Below are 13673 nucleotides of genomic sequence, written 5' to 3' on the forward strand. Positions count from 1 at the left end.
TTATCAATCACCTTCATCTTTCCACTTGAAAGATCCTGAAAAATCAAAATTAGGATAAAGTCGCACATAGTATTATATTTCATACATGGATTTAGTATAGCACCAACCAAGTAAATTGGGGGAAGTGGATAAAAATATATTTTAAATTTAGCCAACATAGCACCAACAACTTCTTTGTAACCTTCTGTATTCTTATATTCTTTAAGTAAACAAGAAATGTCGGCTAAATAAGCTAAAATATTGTAAATAGTAGGATAATAGGCACCGAAAAATTCAATCGTAGCTATATAAATTTTTTTCAAAAACTTAACAAGATCATCAATTGCAGCTCAATCAGAATCATGTAGCATACACTCAGGAAAAGAACCAGAATATTGATTAAAAGTTATTGTAATAGAAACTTTATAAGCAAGACATGTTTTTAAATAAGTATAAGTAGCATTCCATCTAGTATCACATTCTTCCGGCATTAATATCGGTCCAAGTCCATTTTGTTCACATTTAACTTTAAATTCTCTCACACGTTTTCTTTGATTATTTTCTTGAATAAAACCAACAGCAAGCCGGACCTTTTCAGTATAAAGCTCAAAAAATTCAAGATCATTTTTTACAATTAAGTTATATATATGACAAGCACAGTTAACATGAAGTATTTCAAATAACAACTGAGAAAGGTCGGCTTTTAACTTGTCAATAGTAGCCTTGTTGTTAGATGCATTATCAAAAGCAATACATAATTTTTTTGTTCAACACCATAATATTCGGAAATTTTAGTAATAGATTCAGAAATAAATTTTTCAGTATGTCTACAATTTTCATCATACAAAAAAGCTAGAATACATTTTTACATAACAAAATTATGATCTATCCAGTGACAAATAATGGTTAAATAATTGTTTTTATTAACAACACGATCTAGATCGGAAGTTAGAGCAATTCTACATTGAATATTTTTTAATAATGTAGATAAATAATAAACATATTGTGCATGGAGTCTAAAACTATCGGTCCAACAAGTACTTCTAGGAATACCATTAAACATAGAATTATAAATTATTTGAATATAATGAATGAAAGCATCCGAAGAAGAAAAAGTGAAAGGCAAACAACCCACAACTATCACTTTCACTATTTCTTTCTGGTTCTTTATTTTATTATAATTCTTAGTTAATTGACCGGTTGTTGGGTTCAATCCAGTTTGTGTTGGCCCACCAACAGCCTCACCACCTTGTGCAATAAGTAACTCTCTAGCGTGATTATCTCTTATATATCTCATCAGCGAACCTGTACCCCCTTGATAGCCTCCTATTTTATGCTCATATACAATTTCTCAAATATTGCATTGCACCTTAGTTTGTTCTTCTATTTCCGTAAACAATTCCCATGTAATACTAGTTCTTCTACGAGCTCTTGGGGAATGGGGAGGACGGGGATGAAGATTAACCGATTCAGATCTAACATTAACATTTTCAAATGCGGATGTCTCACCAATATTTTTATCATCATCATCTAAATTAAACGCATCAATTTCATTTTCTTCTTTTATACCTTAATTTATCTGAGCTTCTGTATAATCCATATCGTGAGCACCTACACTTATTTCTTCTTCAAAAGGTTGACTAACCGGCACGGAGGCATACATGTATATCTATTACTTGAACTACCTCTACTGGAACCGCAACCAATTCATTTTTTACTACCACTTTCGGGACAAAAAATTTTGACACTTTTACCGAGGTTTCTTATTTTATCCATAATATAAAATTAACTAAAAAATATTCAAAATACACAATAATAATAAAAATAAATATTCAACAATTAATACACTAATTAAAAATTAAAGGTAAAAGATGAAACGACAATACCGAATTTTGAAAGTATCCGAAAATTGCGACTTTAGAAAACTTCCACTCGTATTTGTAATTGCAAAATTAAAAAATAAAATTGAGCACTTTAGGAGATAATTAGAATATTTGAGAGAGATTGAGATTTGAGAGAACGAAATTTGTGTGAAAAATAAATTTTGAATTGGGGGTATTTATAGAAAAATTTTTAAATTAAAAAAATTGTCAATTGGTCGTTGGGGTCCAAACGACTATAATGTCTTGGCCCAACGGTCCAATTTGGTTGTTTGGGGGCCCAAAACGGCTAAATGTCGTTAAAAAAATATTACCAGGTCGGGCACCCGATAGGCCTAGTCCAGGTTTGTACAGGGCCGGACTTATCGGGCTCGTCAACATAGACGGCCCATCCTGGGATCGACAACCCTATAGCCCGTGCGCTCATCGAGCCGACTCAAACTCGACCGAGCCAAGTAAATGGGCCGGACTAAACGGACTGGAACTGGACAGCCGGCCTGTTTGACAGGTTTAGTCTGTACCATGTTCAAGTCTTATGTTTTTTCATCTTGTGCCTTTGTAACATAACCTTCATTCTTTACCAGAAATGGGGCCTACGGCAATAAACTTTTTGGCGATGGTTGCAAATGCGATGCAATAGACTATCTATATCAATGCTATCGCCCGTTGCCAAAAGTAATAGTTTTAATACTATGATTTAGTGCTGACCATCGCTACTGAAAATGAACCATTGCAATATGTATATATATAGCAACTCTATTAAAACCGTTATCATAAAAGCATCTATGGTGATACTTAATGGGAAAATAAAGCGTTGCAATAGGTACAAGCATTGTTTATTAATTTCTTCCGTAATATTTCATACGCCAATTTTTTTTCCAATTTATCAAAACATATTTTCCCTTTCTCAATAGAACAAAACCACGAGCCAAAACCCTACTTCTCTTTCTCAAACAAAATCTCCATTTCTTAAACAAAATTTCGATCCATTTCTTTTGTTGTTTCAGACAAAATAGCAACAAATTCAATCAATTTCAAATCTCGAACAACTTTCAAATCCATTTCTCTAAACAAAATCTCGAACAACTTTCAAATACATTAAGCTCGAACAAAAGCCAATTTTCCCATTAGAAACAGAAGCTCTCTCTAAAAAAATACAATCGATTAAGGAGAAATTAAGCTTTCAAATAGCGAACAAAAATCTTTTTCGAACAGCAATCTCGACATAAGATTAAGGTGAAATTTCAAGGTCTTAGTGAAATTTTGATCCAGTTAGAGCTCTCAATCTCATAGTGAAATTTCAAACAACAATCTCTTAAGTGTTGTTTGCTGTTTCAGAGCCAACCCACTTGTTGTTTTGGAGTGTTCTTCTTCAATTTTGGGACTTTAAGGTTAGCGTATTCTTCTAATTAATAATTTTGACCTAATTTTTCCTATTTCTATTTTGGAATTTTCTATCGACCTAAGTTATTAAGTGTGTAGGGATTTATTTTAGTTTTTTTTCCTGTTGTTTTGGATTTTTTGTCTCGTGGTGTTTGTTCAGATGCTATTTTTATGCTATTTGGGTAGCTAAATTTGTGACCCTTTTGTTCTTTTTGTTGAATTTGATGGTTCTTGTTCTGGGCAACAGAAGATTGATTGATGATGCTTATTTAAGAAAATAACAGAAAAGGCAAGAGTATAAATAGTCGAGGATTAAATCCTCTTTATGAAATGAGTAGCAGTTTCATGTAAATATAATTCTTCCCAAATGAATGATTGAGTTCAAATTAATTCCAAAATTGGGGTATCAAAAAAACTATTTTGTTCACAAGAAATGATGCAGAGAGATGTGAGTTGGATTGAGAATCCTTACCTTACGAATGTATTCCTCAATATGTGCAATTCGAGTCTCACCAGAACTAAAAAAAATGTGATGATGATAACCGTAAATTTGTGGATCATGTACTAAGGTTCTTTGCATTGTATCAACTTTGTGGATCAAGATGAAACAACTCCTGTTGTAGAACAAAATTTCCCCAATAACGAACAAGTGGAAGAGAAAAAGACTAACTGATTATGAATGTAACTTGGAGCTGAGCTAGTGGAAACTGAGAATTCAAGAAAGTATTAAAATGCACAAAATTGAGAAGAGAATACTAATTAGAGTATTAGTCCTAGTCTTTAGGGAATTAGAGTATGTTAGAAAATAAACTGCCTATCTCTTATGTGTGTTCTAGTCTTTAAGAAGTAATAGACTGTTATCTAGTCTTTGGGCTTGTTTTTTATGCACTCAGATTGCATGATTTAAAGAGTCATACATAGGCATGTATTTCCTATGTATATTATTGAGCTCTCAGATTTTCCTTTTCGCATTGCCTTTTTTTTTCTTTCATGTGGTGTTAAATTTCCTTGTCAACTGATATAGTGGTTCACCTTTAATATAATCTATGAGTTTCCTCTGAACTAAAGATAAAATATTTCCTTTTCTCTCACTCTACATCATAAGCAGTAACCATTATATGTTTTAGTAATGGGGAAAAGTTCATTGCTTTGATGTCTTAGTTAAAATGCAATCAGGTTTTGACTATTAAAGTTTTGATCGTCTAAATCTTTTTCAGAAAAGTCTAATCAATCGGCTTTGTTTTTTCTCTTCTGGGGGGAAAGGAGGGCATCACGTGAAGTCCATTTGTTGCTAATGTTTAGACCTCAAAACTCTCTTCTCGATTTATAGAAAGGAAGAGCAAATCAAAAGTGTTAGGCATGAAGGTTTTAAATGCATAAAAACAACAAATTATATAATAGTTTTGAAGTGAAAGATTTTGCGACATGCTTCTTGAACCAGTGTCAGTCATCCTGCAGTACATGGATTACTTTTTTTTTGGTCTAGAACTTTAGATTTTCTGCAAATTCAGCGGGAGTTTCCTAGAGAGCAAGGATTAGAAGCCAAAATTAATTTTACACTGTAGAAAAATGGATTAAATGCACATGACCACTAACTTGATTGAAATATGAACGACTATTAACTTAAAAGGTTGTTATTAACTCTTACCTCTCTATTTCTGTAGATAAAGGGATTACTTTATTTCAGAGTTCTTTTAAGCTTCATGGATGTATTGGAACACTATTTGTCATCTAATGTTCTGAAGATAAACACACAAATTTTATTTAATTGCCACAACGTGTGTGATAGTTATTAAATATGACTATTAAACTAGAAACTTCGATGAGATTCCTAGACTATGATTAGCCAAACAGAACTTATAAACTTCTAGGATACATGCACATTTCAGTACACCCAGTATGAAACAACATAGAAAAGAATTATTTCTTCTTCACATAGGAAATCGAGAATTTTTAAGGCATTTATTCTTTTGTATCTGAACCTGGACTTTATACATCTCTGTTGGTCAATATAAAGAGCATCTCTTTCAAGTATCAGATTTTGAAGAATATAGAAGCGGGTTAGGATCTGCCACTTGCTGGCATCCTTGTGTCTGAATCTTTTTAGTTACCCAAAAATTAGAGGGAAAATGCAATAACATGCCACATTTACAACAGATACGAAACAAATCCTAGTTGTAGAATAGGCTATACAATCTAGAAAACTAGCCATACATGGTTATTCCACCCCTTTTAATTTTCTTTAGTATATGTAGGACAACATAACAAGTACAACCAAATGCTATGTTCAATGGAATCATGAACAAAAGAAAATCACATAACTCAATGGATTATGGATAATCTTTCCAAAGTTCAATGTGAGCTTGAAAAGCAGGAGATCCACTTACAACAGACAAGAATCTAATTCTTGTTAATTGGTCTTAGGTCATTAACTCAAGACTGACCTAATATAATTAAGCATAATAGAAGCTTGGGCTTCAGCAACATAAAAAGGTCATTATATAGATGCTCTCTCTATGGGCTTCAGGAGATAAATTTTTTTTTTAGGTTCTATGTACACTGGAGTTTAACCCTTCCTGACTAAGCGATCTATGAATCTCATCCTACTTCATGTCTTGTTCTGCACTTAGATGGATATCAAACCCTTCCTTAACAAGTTTGTAATGAAAAATGTCAATGAGATCGCTTATAGTTACTTACTGGAGATTTAGAACCTGAGTATCAATGTTCCGAGTGTATCGTTTATGGACACTTACTGGAGATTTGGAACTTGAGTACCAATGTTTCGAGTGTAGCACTATTATTTTTATTCGAGAATATCTACATTTATTGTTCTTATAAATGTTTATAAATAAGCAGGTTACATTTATATCTCTTCCTTGTATGCATTTTTTTATTCACTTCCTCATCTTTGTTAGCCAAAAGGTCTAACAGCATAAGTATATATAGGATACTAAGCACTAATATTATGAGCCAAATCTTGTTATCCTAAATATAAGACAAATTTTAGTCCATCAATTGAGGAAGCTTCCATAAGCTTATTCATCTTCAGCAAACAGAATAATTTTACTATTTTGAAAGCCTATTTAACTGGCTTTTTTCGCACTCTAGCATCATTATAATATCAAAAAAGGGGGAATATTTATTACAAATAAGATTTTGAATAAATCAGAGTATAAACATCCATCCAATTATTAAACTTAAATATTTTAGGAATGTTACATTCACTATTCCAGTTTTCTAACTCATTATATCACTGATCTTACATTTAACTTGCTAGGTTATAAGCTTTGAAGAGCACTCGAAAAGAAGCTGCATCTCAAACTTTTTCCTTTTATGCTGTAACATTAACATAATAAATGAAAGTTGAGGGGTAGTTCCAATGCTTCTCTAGTTACAAAAACTAGAGTTGGCTGTTGCAGCTCTTAAAACTTATCGCGACTCGGACTTGATACTATGTAAGAACTTAATTAATTATTTGGCCTTAATTAACATTTTGCTTTTGGGTTTAGACTTGTTGCATATTTTGGATTATGTAGTTATTAATGAATGATTTTGTTTTGAGATGTATATATAATTGTGTATTATAATTCATTATGTATGTAAATACTAATTTACAGTATGAGTGGCTATTTTATATAAATCATCGCAATTGATATTTGAGCTAGTAACAACATGTGGCAACAATCATTGCAATAGATCAATAAATTGTTGCATTAGTATCAGAAACTTATGAGTGGCTATTGTATATAAATCATCGCAATTGATATTTGAGCTAGTAACAACATGTGGCAACAATCATTGCAATAGATCAATAAATCGTTGCAATAGTATCAGAAACTGTTGCAATAGGTAGTCAAAAACCTTTGTAAAATACCAACAAAATCGTTGTAATATGTAACCAACAACTGTTGCAATAACTTAACGAAACAGTTGCAATAGGTAGTCAAAAAAAGTTGCAACAAAATAATAAATTATTGCAATTGGTTTTTGAAATAGTTGCAATAGCCACGCAAAAACCGTCTATAGAATACTAAAACCATCGCAATAGATACTATTGTAACGATTTAACGTTGTTGCAATAGAATTTATTTCAACGGTTAGGCGGCGGCGTTATAGGTGAAAAGAGGCGTCCCAATAAGAGAAAAATAACTGTTGCTATAGGTATTCTATGGTCTCGGTTTCTGTCAACCATCGCATAAACTGTTGCCATATCTTTATCCCAACAGTCGCATATAGGACGTATGCTTAACCGTTGTGATAGTGCTATGACGACGGTTTTGTTATATATTGCAATTATTTTAGAACCGTCTCCATAGGGATAATTTCTAGTAGTGATGTTGCTTCTTTTTAGTAAGCATTGTTTGCAGAAGGTCCAAAAAAATTGAACCTGGCCTGTAAGAAAATCCTATTCCTCATTCTTCTTGAACTTTGCATCAGTAGCGTATCCAACTAACTTGTAGCATATGTTTTTGGTATGTCCTTTCATTTTGCAAAATTCACAAAATAGATTGTAGTTTTTTTTGAATTTTTGATGCTGCAGTTTTTGAGTACATTGCAATAGAATCATGAGCGTGAATTGCAAGCATTGCACCAAGAAGCCTTGCAGATAAAGTTGAGGTCATAAATTTCTGTGGTTGATCACTTATGATCATGCATAAGCCTGGTTTACTGAGGGTAAAGGTGTCATCATAAGTATTTGGCTTCTTGCTTGCATATAGTTATTATTCAACCCCATCAAAAACTGATACAATTTCCGCCTGTGCAGATAGGCTAATTTCCTAAACTTAGCTTAGTTGCAATTAGAAGGTGGTAACTCTTTCAGCCTTGTGAATTATGCAGCTACACTCAGAGTACACTGTACTATTGTTGCAGTTTCCTTGTGCAGATTCAGTGCTCTTGATCCATCAAGTTTGTCAAACTTTTCTCTCAGATCCTCCCACACCTTACAAGTTGTAGTCCCATACACCATGCCTCTTAACAAAGAACTCAATGCAGTGTTTGTCAATCAAGATTGCACTATATCATTACATCTTTCCTACTGGTAACCCAATTCTTCACTAAAACTCTCTTTCTTCCAAGAACTATCCATAAATCCCAACTTAATTCTTTTCTAAAAAGATAATTTTTATAAATTTGCTCCAAAGAGATTAGTTTTCAAAACCAGTAAGTTGTAAAGAGATTGAGGAAATATGACTTACATCAATTGAGTGGAGATACTGTGGGTGATTATGATTGAAAGCTTGAGTAGCACCACTAGTTGCAAGGGTGACGCTACCAACACTTCTAGAATCCATCTTTCCCAAAAGTTAAATGACACCTAACCTTCAATTCTTGCGCTGCTTAACAATTCTTGATAAAAAAAAAAATCTAACTGGATGACTAATGATTGAAATCAGAACTCAGAACCACGACTAAATTTCCATAGTAATGACTAGATAACTGCAGAAATCAAGACAATTACAAGTAGCAATGATTGAGTAAGAGAATATATATCAAAATTTCTAGAAGAGATTGTGGAAGATCTGCAGATCGTATTGGCTATGATACCATATAGAATTAAATAGAAATATGAAGTAAGGATCATGAAGATCATCCAGCTTCATACACTGAAGCAGTCAGAGAAAGAATCAAAGAAGCAAAAATAAGAGAGGAGGAGGAGGAGGAGGAGGAGGAGTTAGTTGGAAGGTTTGTCCCATTAACTCCACAGTCAGTCAGTTAAAGGCTTTTTAGACATTCAGACGTCAGTTAGTCTATCAGTGTTATTAGTCGGATTTCATTATTTTCGCATATATTTTCAAACTTGCAGATTCAGTACATTTTCAGTATTTAAAACCTTATGGCATTTATCAGTTGTTTTCCGCATGTCTTTATTATTAGTTACTCAATGCTCACAGCAAGTACCAGCTCATGGGTTAGCTTATGGTCACTTGTGACCATAAGTACCGTTGTCGCGACTAGGGGGTAGCCTCTGGTCGTGACAGTTATACATAGATTGAAAAAATGTACCAAATAAGATATTAGTAATACACAGAGCTAATGCATACATTATTTTTTCTAATGCATCCTACCAAATGACCCCCAAGTAAGATAACACTTAATTATCCTACTAATTTTCTACCCTAATTCGTTCCCTCCATAACTTTCTATATAAGATCATGTCCTCGTTAAGCTGAAGTTACATCATATCTCATATAATTACCTCTGTCCAATATTTCTTCGGCCTAGCTCTACCCTCTTGAAATAATCCATAGCCAACTTCTTACATCTCCGCACTAGGACATATATGCATTTCCTCTTTACATGTTTGAACCTTCTCAACCTCGCCTTCTGCAACTAAATTAGTATCAATCCTCGCATTGAAATCTATTGTGTTCCATTAAGAAAAAAGCAGAAATAGATAGATCAATAATAATTAAATTACTAAATATCCAATTTCATTGTCATTTTGTCCTTGATTTATCACTCTAATACTTTCTAATTTTGTCCACTTTTAATTCTAGAGACAAAACCTAAACTGTCCGCTATTCCTTTTCTTAATTTCCAAACTGATAAAAAATATTTAGAGGAGCTGCCAATTAAAGACAACAATATCCTCAAGGCAAATATAGAGATCTCAGCGCAGTTAATTCCGTACATTTTAGTTTGTTGCAAGTAATTATCGTGATTTTTATTTTTTTTAAGTAAAAATTATGATAGATTAAGCAACAATATTTTCAAGACTGGCGTATGCTAGTTTAGGTGTATGCGTCTTGCGCGTGTATCTCACTTTATTGAATTTAAATATTACACTAAATAGGATATTTGTTTAAATAATAAAGATTAATGCAATAATTAAGTTCAACATCTTTTGGAGAATTTATTTAATTAAAATTAATTTTTACCAACAAATTTGTTAAATCGATTGACATTCATCTTTTGACTAAACCTAATTTTTATCAAAATTTTCTTGTTAACTAATCTACAAAAAATGATGTTTAATTAATTAAAATGAATTACCTCTAAATTGATGAATGGATTGTTCAACCTTTCTAGCATGTTCTTCACCATGCAAATCTAGCTTAAGCTCAATAGTGGTGATGATCTTCATTTGAAATTTGAGAATTCTTCGAGGCTAAATTATTGGAAGGAATTAATTGAAAAGTTTGTGTAGAATAAATAATACGATAAAGAGGTCAATATATAGAATTTCTATGGAGTATTTTTCTATCGTATTTTAGGAATATTTTTTTAATTGATCAGTATAAAGTAAAATATTAATTGATTCTCTTTCCGTATATTTTAGGAGTCTAGTTAATAAATAATAATTAAATAATAAATTAAAGAAAATAGTGAAAAAACAGTTTTGTTTAATGAAGGGCAAAAAGTTCAAATTACTTTTCGAAGGTTTTCACACTTTTAATATTATATATATATTTAAAGTAATCTTCTTGGGTCATGAGTAGTATATTATTTTATTTGTGTATATTGGAATCATACTCAATTGAGTTATAGTTCTTTTTTTTATTAAGTAAAAGCGTGTGTAGTTGTTTTAAAGTAATCTTCTTGGGTCATGAGTAGTATATTATTTTATTTGTGTATATTGGAATCATACTCAATTGAGTTATAGTTGAGAAAGTTAAGTGAAAATTCTTATATTCATTTCTAATTAGCGTAAAGATAAAAAAAGAATAAAAAACCAATTTGATGTGAAGCTTACAAAGTATTCCTCAACCTGTTGTTTATTAAAATACGATATGAAGTAGGAAAATTCAAAGTCTTCTCGATTAGTAGCGATCTAGTAATTCATCACACATACTTGAAAAAATATAATAAAGTTAGGATATACTATAGCATACCAATTTGTACATAAAATGATATAAGAGTGAAAGCAAATCTCAAATGTATCTCTTGTAGCGTAAGTGTTGTTGAAGGAATTTATCAATGCAATGGAAAAAGAGAAAGGTGTCTTTAAATAATTAATAGATATTCACTTCATATTTGGATACAAAACATAAAGAATTTAAGAATCAGCTGACACTTGACAACATATTTATGCAAAACTATTTTGCTTCTCAAGCACAATGCACACATATCATGACATAGAGTGAAGAACTGTGATGTACAATTGAGAAAATGTTCTTTCCCAAATAAATCTGATCGCTCTTGACGTACCATCTCAAAAATGGTTAGTCAGCCATGCATAGTGGCTAATCCTCTGTTGTTGCAAAAGGTAAATGGTTGTCCAAAGGCCTTGCTTCCTCGCTATCTGGCACTCCAAATGACATGTGCCTTGAGCTGCTAGCTAGTATACCCTATGGGTACAAATATGATATATGGCCGCTTGGATGCTACATGTTTGATATTGCTACACATCAACCACCATTTAGAGTTGCTGACAAGACTGAACTGTTAAAAAAATTAAGTGGGGTTTGTCCACGCTAAGTAAAACTTCAGAACATAGACCTAAAGCTGCGAAGTTGTTAAGGCATCATCATTTGCAACAATGCCTCATCTTGTGTCACAACCCTTCACATATTTTTTTTCATGTGAAGTCCCCGAGCAGAACGAAAGAGAACATACGACCATCCTGGAAAATCTATTAGTCCTGAGAGATAGTAAAGACAGACAGTTGAAGATAAAAGAGAATAGATTTGTCCCTTACTTTGAAAAAAGTGACAAGAGCATGCTTTTCCGAAGCATTTTTTACAAGAGGTTGATAGGAAAAATAGCAAGACAAAAGAGATTGAGGTGTTGAACAGTCCACTGGACAATGAAGAAGCAGCCATAGTAGAATATATCTCCAAAAAGCCTAGCAGAGTGGCATTGTCATTTTTTTCAAAGATCCAACGATTAAACAAGATCCTTTGATGAAATAAGCACTTATCAAATTCGGAAGGGTGAAATACATGGACGTTGCTATGCAGTTTCAGATGGAAAACTTACAACTTGATTTTTTGGTTGGAGCATTTGACCAATGGTTTGGCCTAGCCTTAACAATGAAAATAGATGGAAGAAACAACAACAATCAGCAGTTTCAGATAGAAAACTTACAACTTGATTTTTTGGTTGGAGCATTTGACCAATGGTTTGGGCCTAGCCTTAACAATGAAAATAGATGGAAGAAACAACAACAATCATAGAAACCTGAACATAAAGTACAATGGAATTAACTATTTGAAGTAGATGAATAATCATAAACGCTAAAAAGTTTGGTGTTAGAGAATTAACAGGGCATACCTTATACCTTATAGGTTTACAGAGAAGATGAAAATTGAAAGATTGTCGGGGTACTTCCATGATGCTTCTGCTTTATAAAGAGAGTAGAAGTGCTCTTGCTAATACGTGCTCGTTGAAGCGAAGTGTCCTAAAGTCTTTTGGTTGGTGCCTCTTCCGAATTTTGCAGCGTGCGTAGATGTAAAGTTGAAAAATAAAATCAAACTTAAATGGTTTAGGGTAATTTCGAAATTTAAATAAGTTTATTTTAATTAAATAAGCGGGGATATTATAGTAATTCCACTTTAAGCTTTTTGAATTGGTGCTTTTAAGATAGTATAGATATAGATTATTACATATTAATTTATTTTGTTAGGCGCCTCTTCTATTTCGTTATAGGTTGTCGGAACTTTCTTAATACAAAACATAACTAGTAAAAATAAACGGAGTAAATTCCTCATATTGTCACTCAACTTAGAGAAATATCCCAATAAAGTCATTTATCTTTTTTTTTGTTCCAATAATGTCATCGAACTTTATACATTTTTTTTAAAAATCAATAATCGATAAAAGTGACTCAAAAGATGAGAGAAAAATGATCAAAAAAGTTTCTTAAGTTTGAACTTTGAATTTAAATGATCCTTATTAGTTAACAATATGAAATATTAATAACCTTTCAAATGTAAAACTTAGTGAGTACAATTTTCTTTCAACTTCTAACTGCGATATTAAATTTAACGATGTCCACCAAAAATTGCAATTAAAATTGTTAGAAATAAGCTTATATGTACTGTATTTATTTGGAAACTTAGGAGTTCAATAATAAAATAATATTCTATATTTATTCATTTTAGGATTAATCTTTATTTTTGATAAAATAGTTCAAGTTAGTTGTTAGTTTCTTCTACTCCAAATTATCATCGAAAAAATTATAATTCATAAAGAGGACGATGAATTCCTGCAAATAAAAATAATAATAAAAAACTAGGGTCTCTAGCTAGTATAAGAACCATATATAAATATTTTAAAGAATTTTTATTTAAAAAATAATGCATATTAACGGATACCATAATAATAACATCAATCATTAACTATCAAATAAAATTAAGTGATTTTATATAACCATTTCATAACTTAAAAATGTGTTAAGGTTTCAATATTATTTTTATCAATCTTGTGATATTATTTCAAAAAAAATTATATCGCCTCGTCAACTTGACTGTAAAAACTGAATAC

The 13673-nt window shown here is 31.9% G+C and overlaps 1 long non-coding RNA gene across 1 annotated transcript; it reads left to right on the forward strand.

The window, feature by feature from the left end:
- The first annotated feature begins 2641 nt into the window (after window positions 1-2641).
- LOC107848332 lies at window positions 2642-6900 on the forward strand. Its single transcript, XR_001667956.2, has 2 exons — window positions 2642-3250; window positions 6523-6900. It is a non-coding gene; the product is annotated as an uncharacterized LOC107848332 (long non-coding RNA).
- Window positions 6901-13673: the final 6773 nt, after the last annotated feature.

This window comes from Capsicum annuum, chromosome 11 (genome assembly GCF_002878395.1).
Source record: "Capsicum annuum cultivar UCD-10X-F1 chromosome 11, UCD10Xv1.1, whole genome shotgun sequence".
Lineage (NCBI taxonomy): Eukaryota > Viridiplantae > Streptophyta > Magnoliopsida > Solanales > Solanaceae > Capsicum > Capsicum annuum.